Raw genomic sequence first — 12532 nt, 5'->3', positions numbered from 1 at the left:
AAACAAATAAACTAGAAGATTTTCTAAGTTTGAGTGCGCGTGTGTCCATTTCCTTCCGTTTTCCAGTCAATTAGCATCAGCTTGGACTTGGAAATTGGCCCAGAGAGCTCCAAAAATCGTCACTCATGTGTTTCTTTAATGAGGCACGCTTTTGGTGTTCCATGTACGTGGCGATGTCTCGCGTACGCGAGACTACTAAAACTTTAAAACTTCAAACATGTCATCTTCTTCAATTTTTCAAGTCATCCTTCCCCTACAGGTCCTAAAATACTTTAACATACATATCAAGGCATCGAATAGAGTCAAAAGTGAAATAAATTAATCAATTAAAGGCCTTAAAATGTATGTTTTAGTCATTTAAGTAAAATTAAGAGAAAATCATAAAAACATGTAATTTCAATGAATAAATGTGAGAGAAGTCAACGAATTCCATTCATTTAAAGCAGATAAATACCATGAAATATGGATTTATCAATAAATCCACTGCTACTCTATGAAGCTAAATCTGATAGTACTCAACATTTTTTTATAATGATAACTACCAAGTATATTTACATGATTACTCTTAATATTCTCCTCAAACTTAAGTGGATGCATCACTAACTCTAAGTTTAAATAAAAACTTCTCACATAATTTGATGTAGAGGGGTTAAGTTAATATATCAGTAATTTAGTCTTGGTGCTGGTATATGAACCGTATACAAAAGTTTTTGATTTACCATATTTCTACGAAAATATAAATTAAGTTCTAAATGTTTGCAGCGACTATGCAAGTAGGATTAGCAGCTAATTGACAAGCATTCAAGTTGTCATAATAGATTGTTGAGGGAAAAAGCTGAGAAATTTGAAGTTCTTGCAACAGCTATGTGATGGAAATAAACTCAGATAGAGTAGATGCAAAAGTTCTATATTTAGCCTCAGTACTGCTGCAACTCAACTTTGTTTGTTTTTGACATATTTATGAAACCAAGTTGCTTCCTAGGTGGATAGAGTAGCCAGTGCTTGATTTTCGATCATCCATGTCACCACCCCAATCTGCATCTGCAAAGAACAAGAGTCTAAAGTCAGTACATTTGGTAAATATTAATTCATGATGTATTGTACCTCTTTAGATATCTAAGGACCCTTTTTGTTGCTACTGATGCTGAAAAGTTGGGACATGCATGAATTGTGACAATTTATTAACTGAGAAGGACAAATCAGGCTGTGTTGTTGTTGTTGTTGTCATATATTATAAATTAAAGCTCCAATGATAGAATGATACAGCTTAGGATTTTTAAACGGTTATGAGTCATCGAGAGATAACTTTTGATTAGAAAGCATAGGAGTGGGCATTGGATTTGCTTCCATCATTGAAGCTTTCTCAAGAATTTCATAAGCATACTTTTATTATGATAACAAAGATCTTGCCATCAGATAGATAGTTAGCTTCCAAACCAAGAAAGTATTTAAAATTTTCTAAATTTTTTAGTGGAAGAATAGTATTTAATTGTTGGTTTAATTACTCTGTTGGTCCCTATAGTTTCACCGAATTTTCAATTAGGTCCCTATACTTTTTTCTTTTCAATTGGGTCCTTCACTGCTTTTAATTTTGTAATTAGGTCCTTTTTATGTCAAAAATGTTAAAATAACTCTAACATATATTTCTCAAAAAATATATGCGATCAAAGATCTAATTAGGTTTTTAATTATGAATACCTTCAATTTGCAAAGAAATATTCAGTTAACTCTAATATTTTTATACTTGGAAGGATGTAATTATAAAATTAAAAGTAGTGGAGGGACCTAATTGAAAGAAAAAAAAGTATAGGGATCTAATTGCGAATTTAGTAAAACTATAAGGACCAACAAAATAATTAAACTTTAATTGTTTGATCAAACCCTTAATTTCTTGTTGATTGTTTCCTATGAACACTATGTCATCAACATAAACTAAAAGATAACTAATTGAGTTAGAGGTTTTTCTCACAAAAAGAGATGTATTAGACTCAGTATTAATGAAATCAAACTATTTTAGAATTGCAGTAATTGTTAGAAACTAAGCTTTAAGAGCTTGTTTCAGTCGATACAAAGTTGTGTTTAACTTACAGACCAAAGATGAGTTTGGATGAGAATAGCCTTCAGGTTGTTGCATATTATTTTGTTCTTGTAATTTTCCATTACAGAATGTATTATTGAAGTCAAATTACCTCATTGAGCAACTATTTGTAATGATAATTATCAATATGATTCCGACAATAGAGGCTCAGATTACCGGACTAAAGATGTGATCATAGTCCACTCCTTTAGTTTGATAAAAATCTTTTCCAACAAGTCTTGCTTTATATCTCATGACCTATCCTTTACTATTCTTTTTTAACAACAAACACCCATTTGCAACTAATGATAGTTGCATTAGGTGGTTGTATCACTAAATTCCAAGTTCTACACTACATGAGGGCTTTGAATTCTTGATCCATAACTACCTTTCAATAAGGATTATTTAAAGCCTAAGTGATAGTCTTTGAAAGTTATTTTAATAACTTTGGATTTATTGAAGTAGTGAGAATTTGTGGGTGCTACTGGTGCAGATTTTAGAGTCCACAAACTAACTGACAAGTACACCGGGTCATACCAAGTAATACCTCAGGTGAGTGAGGGTCGATTCCACGAGGATTGATGAACCAAGCAATAACAATTGAATGATTCACTTAGTCAGACAAACAGAAATTGGTGTTTTGGGGTTCAAAAGCATCAAACACTAAATTAAGAATTTAGAAAGTAAACAATGAACTTAGTGTGAGAAATATGTAAGAGAACAATTAAGGTTTTAGATATGTTTATTTTTTCAGATTTATATTTCTTACCAACTATTTTAATCATGTAAGATTCAATCTACGCAAACTGTAATTGGCTAAACCCTAATTCCTTAGTGATTTAGTCTCCTCTTACCTAATCAACCGCCAATTTCTTGGTCACTTAATATAGATTAGAGGGTTATGTTCAATTCTAGTTTATTATCCACAAAAATCTTAATTACCCAAATATAAGAGGATTATATGTCACGTATCCCGTTAAATCCAGGCATTAGTGATTTAGGAGGAATTTACTTTCAAGCTAGTATTCAGGTTAGATAGCTTTTCGAAAAATCAACAAGAATTCATGTAGAATAAGAGTTATTTTTCAATACACTCAAATTCATAAGATGAAGAATGAAAGTAATCCTTGAATTCAAATCAATACATTAATTAAAATAGAGTGACAATAGTATTAATCCTTAGAATAAACAAAGCTTCTAACCTTAACAAGGGAGGTTTAGTTACTCATGACTCAGAGAGAAACTAGGGTTCAAAAGTGTGTGAAAACTAGAATACGGAAGAAGAGAAGGGAGAAGCCCCCAAAGGGTTAAATCTTTTCCTTTTTATATCTAACCTAATTTGATTTGAAAATAAAATAGAATAATAATTGCTAAAGCCCAAAAGATTGTGTTTGGGAATAAAAATAACCAAAACAAAATAAAATATAAGGAATATGACCCAAATATAACTAATGAAGCCTCTTCATTGTAATTGGATCCGCACTACTGGCGCTAAACGCCAGAATCAGTGTTTAGCGCTCCACGAGGTAGTAAGCTTTCCAATCATTACTGTCTTCCTGGTGCTAAACACCAGGCTCAGCGTTTAGCGCCCCACGAGGCAATAAGTTTTTACATGTTACGAGGCACCTGACACTAAATGCCCAAGTCTGCGTTGAGCGCCAGCATAACAGAATGGCTACACACATTCAAAGTGCTTGGGCGCTAAACTCTAGATGCGGCGTTTAGCGCTAGTTCAATAGAATCAAACTTCTTCTCTTTTCTTTTGTACGGACTCTGTCAAACTTCTCCAAACTTCACCTGAAATAATTAAAATAATAGAACGACTCAAAGTAACATCCAAATAGGTTTCAAACACTAAAATAAGAAGAAAACTTAGTGATGAGTGGATAATTTATACGCTTTTTGGCATTGTTTTTAGGTGGTTTTTAGTAAGTTCAAGCTACTTTTAGGGATGTTTTCATTAGTTTTTATGTTAAATTCACATTTCTGGACTTTACTATGAGTTTGTGTATTTTTCTGTGATTTCAGGTAATTTCTGGCTGAAATTGAGGGACTTGAGCAAAACTCTGAAAAAGGCTGACAAAAGGACTGCTGATGCTGTTGGAATCTGACCTCCCTGCACTCGAAATAGATTTTCTGGAGCTACAGAACTCCAAATGGCGCGCTCTCAACGGCGTTGGAAAGTAGACATCCAGCGCTTTCCAGCAATATATAATAGTCCATACTTTATTCGGAAATTGACGATGTAACTTGGCGTTGAACGCCAAGTACATACTGCTGTCTGGAGTTAAACGCCAGAAACACGTCATGATCCGGAGTTGAACGCCCAAAACACGTTATAACTTGGCGTTCAACTCCAGGAAAAGCCTCAGCTCGTGGATAGATCAAGCTCAGCCCAAACATACACCAAGTGGGCCCCGGAAGTGGATTTATGCATCAATTACTTACTCATGTAAACCCTAGTAGCTAGTTTAGTATAAATAAGACTTTTTACTAGTGTATTAGTAATCTTTTGACCATTCGGTCTTTTGATCATTCAGGGGGCTGGCCATTCGGCCGTGCCTGAACCTTTCACTTATGTATTTTCAACGGTGGAGTTTCTGCACACCATAGATTAAGGGTGTGGAGCTCTGCTGTACCTCAAGTTTCAATACAATTACTATTACTTTCTATTCAATTCTCTTTTATTCTTATTCCAAGATATACGTTGCACAACACTTTGATGAATGTGATGATCCGTGACACTCATCATCATTCTCACCTATGAACGTGCATGATTGACAACCACTTCCGTTCCACTCTAGGCCGGGCGCATATCTCTTAGATTCTCCAACAGAATCTTTGTGGTATAAGCTAGATAGATGGCGGCATTCATGGGGATCCGGAAAGTCTAACCTTGTCTGTGGTATTCCGAGTAGGATCCCGGGAATTCGGAAAGTCTAACCTTGTCCGTGGTATTCCGAGTAGGATTCCGGTATTGAATGACTGTGAAGAGTTTCAAACTCCTGAAGGCTGGGCGTGATGACAAACGCAAAAGAATCAATGGATTCTACTCCAACCTGATTGAGAACCGACAGATGATTAGCCGTGATGTGACAGAGCATTTGGACCATTTTCACTGAGAGGATGTGATGCAGCTATCAACAAGGGTGATGCCTCCAGACGATTAGCCGTGCAGTGACAGCGCATAGGACCATTTTCCCGAGAGGATTAAAAGTAGCCATTGATGATGGTGATGCCCTACATACAGCTTGCCATAGAAAGGAGTAAGAAGAATTGGATGAAAGCAATAAGAAAGTAGAGATTCGAAAGGATTCTAGCATCTCCACACGCCTATCTGAAATTCTCACTATTGATTTACATAAGTATTTCTATCCCTTTTTATTTTATTTATCTTTTAAATTATCTAATCCAATTACATTTGACCCTATGAATCCACTTAACTGAGATTTACAAGGTGACCATAGCTTGCTTCATACCAACAATCTTTGTGGGATCGACCCTTACTCACGTAAGGTATTACTTGGATGACCCAGTACACTTGCTGGTTAAGTTGAACGGAGTTGTGAGCTTCTCTAACAGTGCCTGAAACTCTTGTATCACAATTTCGTCCACCAAGTTTTTGGTGCCGTTGCCGGGGATTGTTCGAGTATGTACAACTGACGGTTCATCTTGTTGCTCAGATTAGGTAATTTTCTTTTCAAAAATCTTTTTCAAAATTTTTCTTTTCTTTTTCATTTTTCCAAACTTTGTTTTCGAAAAAAATAAACAAAAATCCAAAAAAATTATAAAATCATAAAAAAAAAAATATTTTGTGTTTCTTGTTTGAGTTTTGAGTCAATTTTTAAGTTTGGTGTCAATTGCATGCTTTAAAAATTTTTCTTGCATTTTTCGAAAATTTCATGCATTCATAGTGTTCTTCATGATCTTCAAGTTGTTCTTGGTAAGTCTTCTTGTTTGATCTTGATGTTTTCTTGTTTTGTGTTGTTTGTTGTTTTTCATGTGCATTTTTCATTTGTTAGAGTCCATGCATTAAAGATTTCTAAGTTTGGTGTCTTGCATGTTTTCTTTGCATTAAAATTTTTCAAAATTATGTTCTTGATGTTCATTATGATCTTCAAAGTGTTCTTGGTGTTCATCTTGACATTCATAGTGTTCTTGCATGCATCTTGTGTTTTGATCCAAAATTTTCATGTTTTGGGTCATGTTTGTGTTTTTCTCTTTCGTCATTAAAAAATTCAAAAATAAAAAAATATCTTTTCCTTATTTCCCTCCAAATTTTTGAAATTTTGAGTTGACTTAGTCAAAAATTTTTAAAATTAGTTGTTTCTTACAAGTCAAGTCAAATTTTCAATTTTAAAAATCTTATCTTTTTAAAATCTTTTTCAAAAATTATATCTTTCTCATTTTTTTTATTTTATTTTTTTTATTTTTCAAAAATTTCAAAAATACTTTTCAAATTATTTTCAAAATCTTTTTCTTATCTTTATATCATATTTTCGAAATTACACTAACAATTAATGTGATTGATTCAAAAATTTGAAGTTTGTTACTTTCTTGTTAAGAAAGGTTCAATCTTTAAGTTCTAAAATCATATCTTTTAGTTTCTTGTTAGTTAAGTAATTTTAAAAATTAAATCTTTTTCAAAATATCTTTTTCTTAAAAATCTTATCTTTTTATTTTATCTTTTTCAAAATTTGATTTCAAAATATCTTATCTAACTTCTTATCTTCTTATCTTTTTCAAATTTGATTTTAATATCTTTTTCAATCAACTAACTAACTTTTTGTTTGTTTCCTATCTTTTTCAAAACCAACTAACTACCTATCCCTCTCTAATTTTCGAAAATATCTCATCTCTTTTTCAAAAATTCTTTTTGTTTCAAATTTTAATTTTAATTATATCTTATCTTTAATTTTCGTAAATCACTAACCTCTTTTTCAAAATTATTTTCAAAATTCTCCCTCTCTTTTCTTATTCTATTTAATTATTTATTTACTAACACTTCTCTTCACCTCTCTTCATCTAAAAATCCGAACCCATTCTTCTTTACTCTTCTCCCCTTTCTTCTTCTACTAACATAAAGGAATCTCTATACTGTGACATAGAGGATTCCTCTTCTTTTTTTGTTTTCTTCTCTCTCATATGAGCAGGAACAGGGAAAAAGGCACTCTTGTTGAAACTGATCCTGAACCTGAAAGGACTCTGAAAAGGAAACTAAGAGAAACTAAATTACAACAATCTAAAGGTAACCTTTCAGAAATATTAGAGCAAGAGAAGGAGATGGCAGCCGAAAATAATAATAATGCAAGGAGAATGCTTGGTGACTTCATAAAGCCAACGTCCAAATTTGATGGAAGAAGCATCTCCATTCCTGCCATTGGAGCCAATAACTTTGAGCTGAAACCTCAGCTAGTTGCCTTAATGCAACAAAACTGCAAGTTTTATGGACTTCCATCTGAAGATCCTTATCAGTTTTTAACTTAGTTCTTGCAGATTTGTGAGACTGTAAAGACGAATGGAGTTGATCCTGAAGTCTACAGACTCATGCTTTTCCCTTTTGCTGTGAGAGACAGAGCTAAAATATGGTTGGATTCACAACCTAAGGATAGCCTGGACTCCTGGGATAAGCTGGTCACTGCCTTCTTGGATAAATTCTTTCCTCCTCAAAAGCTGAGCAAGTTGAGAGTGGATGTTCAAACCTTCAAACAAAAAGATGGTGAATCCCTCTATGAAGCTTGGGAAAGATACAAGCAGCTGACCAAAAGATGTCCATCTGACATGTTTTCAGAATGGACCATATTAGATATATTCTATTATGGCCTATCTAAATTTTCAAAAATGTCATTGGACCATTCTGCAGGTAGATCTATTCACCTAAAGAAAACGCCTGAAGAGGCTCAAGAACTCATTGACATGGTTGCAAATAACCAATTCATGTACACTTCTGAGAGGAATTCCGTGAATAATGGGACACCTCAGAGGAAGGGAGTTCTTGAAATTGATGCTCTGAATGCCATATTGGCTCAGAACAAAGTGTTGACTCAACAGGTCAACATGATCTCTCAAAATCTGAATGGATGGCAACATGCATCCAACAGTATTAAAGAGGCAGCTTCTGAAGAAGCTTATGATCTTGAGAACCCTGCAATGGCAGAGGTTAATTACATGGGTGAACCTTATGGAAACACCTATAATTCATCATGGAGAAATCATCCAAATTTCTCATGGAAGGATCAACAAAAGCCTCAACAAGGCTTTAACAATGGTGGACGCAATAGGCTGAGCAATAGCAAGCCTTTTTCCATCATCTTCTCAGCAACAGACAGAGAATTCTGAACAAAGCACTTCTAATTTAGCCAATATAGTCTCTGATCTGTCAAAGGCCACTTTCAGTTTTATGAGTGAAACTAGATCCTCCATCAGAAATTTGGAGGCACAAGTGGGCCAGCTGAGTAAGAAAGTCATTGAAACTCCTCCCAGTATTCTCCCAAGCAATACAGAAGAGAATCCAAAAGGAGAGTGCAAGGCTATTGATATAATCAATATGGCCGAATGCACAAGGGAGGAGGAGGACAAAAATCCTAGTGAGGAAGACCTCCTGGGACGTCCCTCAAACAAGAAGGAGTTTCCTATTAAGGATCCAAAGGAATCTGAGACTCATATAGAGACCATAGAGATTCCATTAAATCTCCTTCTGCCATTCATGTGCTCTGAAGACTATTCTTCCTCTGAAGAGGATGAAGATGTGACTGGAGAGCAAGTTGCTCAATATTTAGGAGCTATCATGAAGCTAAATGCCAAGTTGTTTGGTAATGAGACTTGGGAAAGTGAGCATCCCTTGCTCATTAATGAACTAGATACCTGGATTCAGCAAACTCTACCTCAAAAGAAACAAGATCCTGGCAAGTTCTTAATACCTTGTACCATAGGCACCATGACCTTTGAAAAGGCTCTATGTGATCTGGGGTCAGGGATAAATCTTATGCTACTCTCTGTAATAGAGAAGCTGGGGATCATTGAGGTACAACCTGCCTTGTTCTCATTACAATTGGCAGACAAGTCATTGAGGCAAGCTTATGGAATAGTGGAGGATGTGTTAGTAAAAGTTGAAGGCCTTTACATCCCTGCTGATTTCATAATCTTAGACACTAGGAAGGAAGAGGATGAATGCATCATCCTCGGAAGACCTTTCCTAGCCACAGCAGAAGCTGTGATAGATGTCAACAGAGATGAATTAGTCCTTCAATTGAATGGGGACAACCTTGTGTTTAAGGCACATGGCCATCCCTCTGTGACAAAAGAGAGTAAGCATGAAGAGCTTCTCTCAGTTCAGAGTCAAGAAGAGCCCCCACAGTCAAATTCTAAGTTTGGTGTTGTGAGGCCACAAACAAACTCTAAGTTTGGTGTTAAGATCCCATATCCAAACTCTAAGTTTGGTGTTGGGACTATACAACATTGACCTGATCACCTTTGTGGCCCCATGAGAGCCACTGTCAAGCTATTGACATTAAAGAAGCGCTTGTTGGGAGGCAACCCAATTTTATTTATCTAATTTTTATTTTATTTTATTTTATTGTTATTTGGTGTTTTATTAGGTACATGATCATGTGGAGTCACAAAAAATCATAAAAATTAAAAATAGAATAAAAAATAGCAGAAAAAAATCACACCCTGGAGGAAGCACAGGCTGGCGTTCAACGCCAGTAAGGTGCATCTGGCTGGCGTTCAACGCCAGAACAGAGCATGAATCTGGCGCTGAACGCCAGAAACAAGCAACATTCTGGCACTGAACGCCAGGAATGTGCCTAGAGGAAAAGCTGGCGCTGAACGCCAGTAACAAGCATGAAACTGGCGTTCAACGCCAGAAACATGCTTTACATGGGCGTTGAACGCTCAGAACATGCACCACTCGGCGTTTAAACGCCAGAACGGTGTGCAAAGGCATTTTACATGCCTATTTGGTGCAGGGATGGAATTCCTTGACACCTCAGGATCTGTGGACCCCACAGGATCACCTCAGGATCTGTGGACCCCACAGGATCCCCACCTAACATATTCCCACCTTACCTCCTAATCCTATTTCACTCTTCCCCATGTCACACTTCCCATCAACTTTAATCTCTCTTCCCAATTACCCCCTTCACCACTCACATCCATCCACTCTTCCCCAAAAACCCCACCTACCTTCAAAATTTAAAAACACTTTCCCACCCAATCCCACCCTAAATGGCCGAACCTACCCTCTCCCCTCTCCCTATATATACCCTTCCATTCTACTTCATTTTCACACAACACAACCCCCTCTTCTATACCTTGGCCGAACCTACACTTTCCCTCTCCTCCATATTCTCTTCTTCTTCTTCTTCTTCTCTTTCTTCTCTTGCTCGAGGACGAGCAATATTTTAAGTTTGGTGTGGTCAAAGCACAATCTTTTTTGTTTTCCACTACCATCAATGGCACCTAAGGCCAGAGAATCCTCTAGAAAAGGAAAAGAGAAGACAAAAGCTTCCACCTCCGAGTCATGGGAGATGGAAAGATTCATCTCCAAAAGCCATCAAGACCACTTCTATAATGTTGTGGCGAAGAAGAAGGTGATCCCTGAGGTCCCTTTCAAGCTCAAGAAAAATGAGTATCCGGAGATCCGACATGAGATCCGAAGAAGAGGTTGGGAAGTCCTAACCAACCCCATGCAACAAGTTGGAATCTTAATGGTTCAAGAGTTCTATGCCAATGCATGGATCACTAGGAACCATGATCAAAGTATGAACCCGAGTCCAAAGAATTATCTCACAATGGTTCGGGGGAAATACTTAGATTTTAGTCCGGAAAATGTGAGGTTGGCGTTCCACTTGCCCATGATGCAAGAAGAAGTACGCCCCTACACTAGAAGGGTCAACTTTAACCAAAGGTTGGACCAAGTCCTTATGGACATATGTGTGGAAGGAGCTCAATGGAAGAGAGACTTCAAAGGCAAGCCAGTTCAACTAAGAAGACTGGACCTCAAGCCTGTGGCTAGAGGATGGTTGGAGTTCATTCAACGCTCCATTATTCCCACTAGCAACCGATCTGAAGTTACTGTGGATCGGGCCATCATGATTCATAGCATCATGATTGGAGAGGAAGTAGAAGTTCATGAAGTCATCTCCAATGAATTCTACAAAATAGCCGAAAAGCCCTCCACCATAGCTAGGCTAGCTTTTCCTCACCTTATTTTCCATCTATGTTACTCAGCTGGAGTTATCATAGAAGGAGACATCCTCATTGAAGAGGATAAGCCCATCACGAAGAAGAGGATAGAGCAAGCAAGAGAGACCCCCCCACGGTTCTCAAGAGATGCATGAGGAAGCTTATCATCAAGAAGTCCCTGAGATGCCTCAAGGGATGCACTTTCCTCCCAATATCTATTGGAAACAACTCAACACTTCCTTAGAAGATTTGAGCCACAATGTTGAACAATTAAGGGTGGAACATCATGAGCACTCCATCATTCTCCATGAAATAAGAAAAGATCAAAGAGCAATGAGGGAGGAGCAACAAAGGCAAGGAAGGGACATAGAAGAGCTTAAGGACATTGTTGGTCCTTCAAGAAGAAGACGCCACTAAGGTGGATTCATTCCTTGTTCTTATCTCTTTCTGCTTTTCGGTTTTTATATTATATGTTTATCTATGTTTTGTGTCTCTACTTCATGATCATTAGTATGTAGTAACCATGTCTTAAAGCTATGAATAAAATCCATTAATCCTTCACCTCTCTTAAATGAAAAAAAATGTTTTAATTCAAAAGAACAAGAAGTACATGAAATTCGAATTTATCCTTGAATTTAATTTAATTATATTGATGTGGTGACAATACTTTTTGTTTTCTGAATGAATGCTTGAACAGTGCATATTTTTGATCTTGTTGTTTATGAATGTTAAAACTATTGGCTCTTGAAAGAATGATGAACAAAGAGAAATGTTATTGACAATCTGAAAAATCATGAAATTGATTCTTGAAGCAAGAAAAAGCAGTGAAAAAAAGAAAAGCTTGCGAAAAAAATGGCAAAAAAAAATAAGAAAAAGAAAAAGCAAGCAGAAAAAGCCAATAGCCCTTAAAACAAAAAGGCAAGGGTAAAAAGGATCCAAGGCTTTGAGCACCAATGGATAGGAGGGCCCAAGGAAATAAAATCCAGGCCTAAGCGGCTAAACCAAGCTGTCCCTAACCATGTGCTTGTGTCATGCAGGTCCAAGTGAAAAGCTTGAGACTGAGTGGCTAAAGTCGTGATCCAAAGCAAAAAGAGTGTGCTTAAGAGCTCTGGAGACCTCTAACTGGGGACTCTAGCAAAGCTGAGTCACAATCTGAAAAAGTTCACCCAGTCATGTGTCTGTGGCATTTATGTATCCGGTGGTAATACTGGACAACAAAGTGCTTAGGGCCACGGCCAAGACTCATAAGTAGCTGTGTTCAAGAAT

The 12532-nt window shown here is 36.6% G+C and overlaps 1 non-coding gene across 1 annotated transcript; it reads right to left on the bottom strand.

Moving 5' to 3' along the window:
• Positions 1-7756: 7756 nt before the first annotated feature.
• Positions 7757-7860, bottom strand: LOC112718754 (small nucleolar RNA R71). Its single transcript, XR_003161079.1, has one exon. It is a non-coding gene; the product is annotated as a small nucleolar RNA R71 (small nucleolar RNA).
• Between the last annotated feature and the right edge of the window lie 4672 nt (positions 7861-12532).

The sequence above is a fragment of the Arachis hypogaea genome, chromosome 10 (assembly GCF_003086295.3).
Source record: "Arachis hypogaea cultivar Tifrunner chromosome 10, arahy.Tifrunner.gnm2.J5K5, whole genome shotgun sequence".
Taxonomy (NCBI): Eukaryota; Viridiplantae; Streptophyta; class Magnoliopsida; order Fabales; family Fabaceae; genus Arachis; species Arachis hypogaea.
This window is presented reverse-complemented; position numbering and strand designations above follow the sequence as displayed.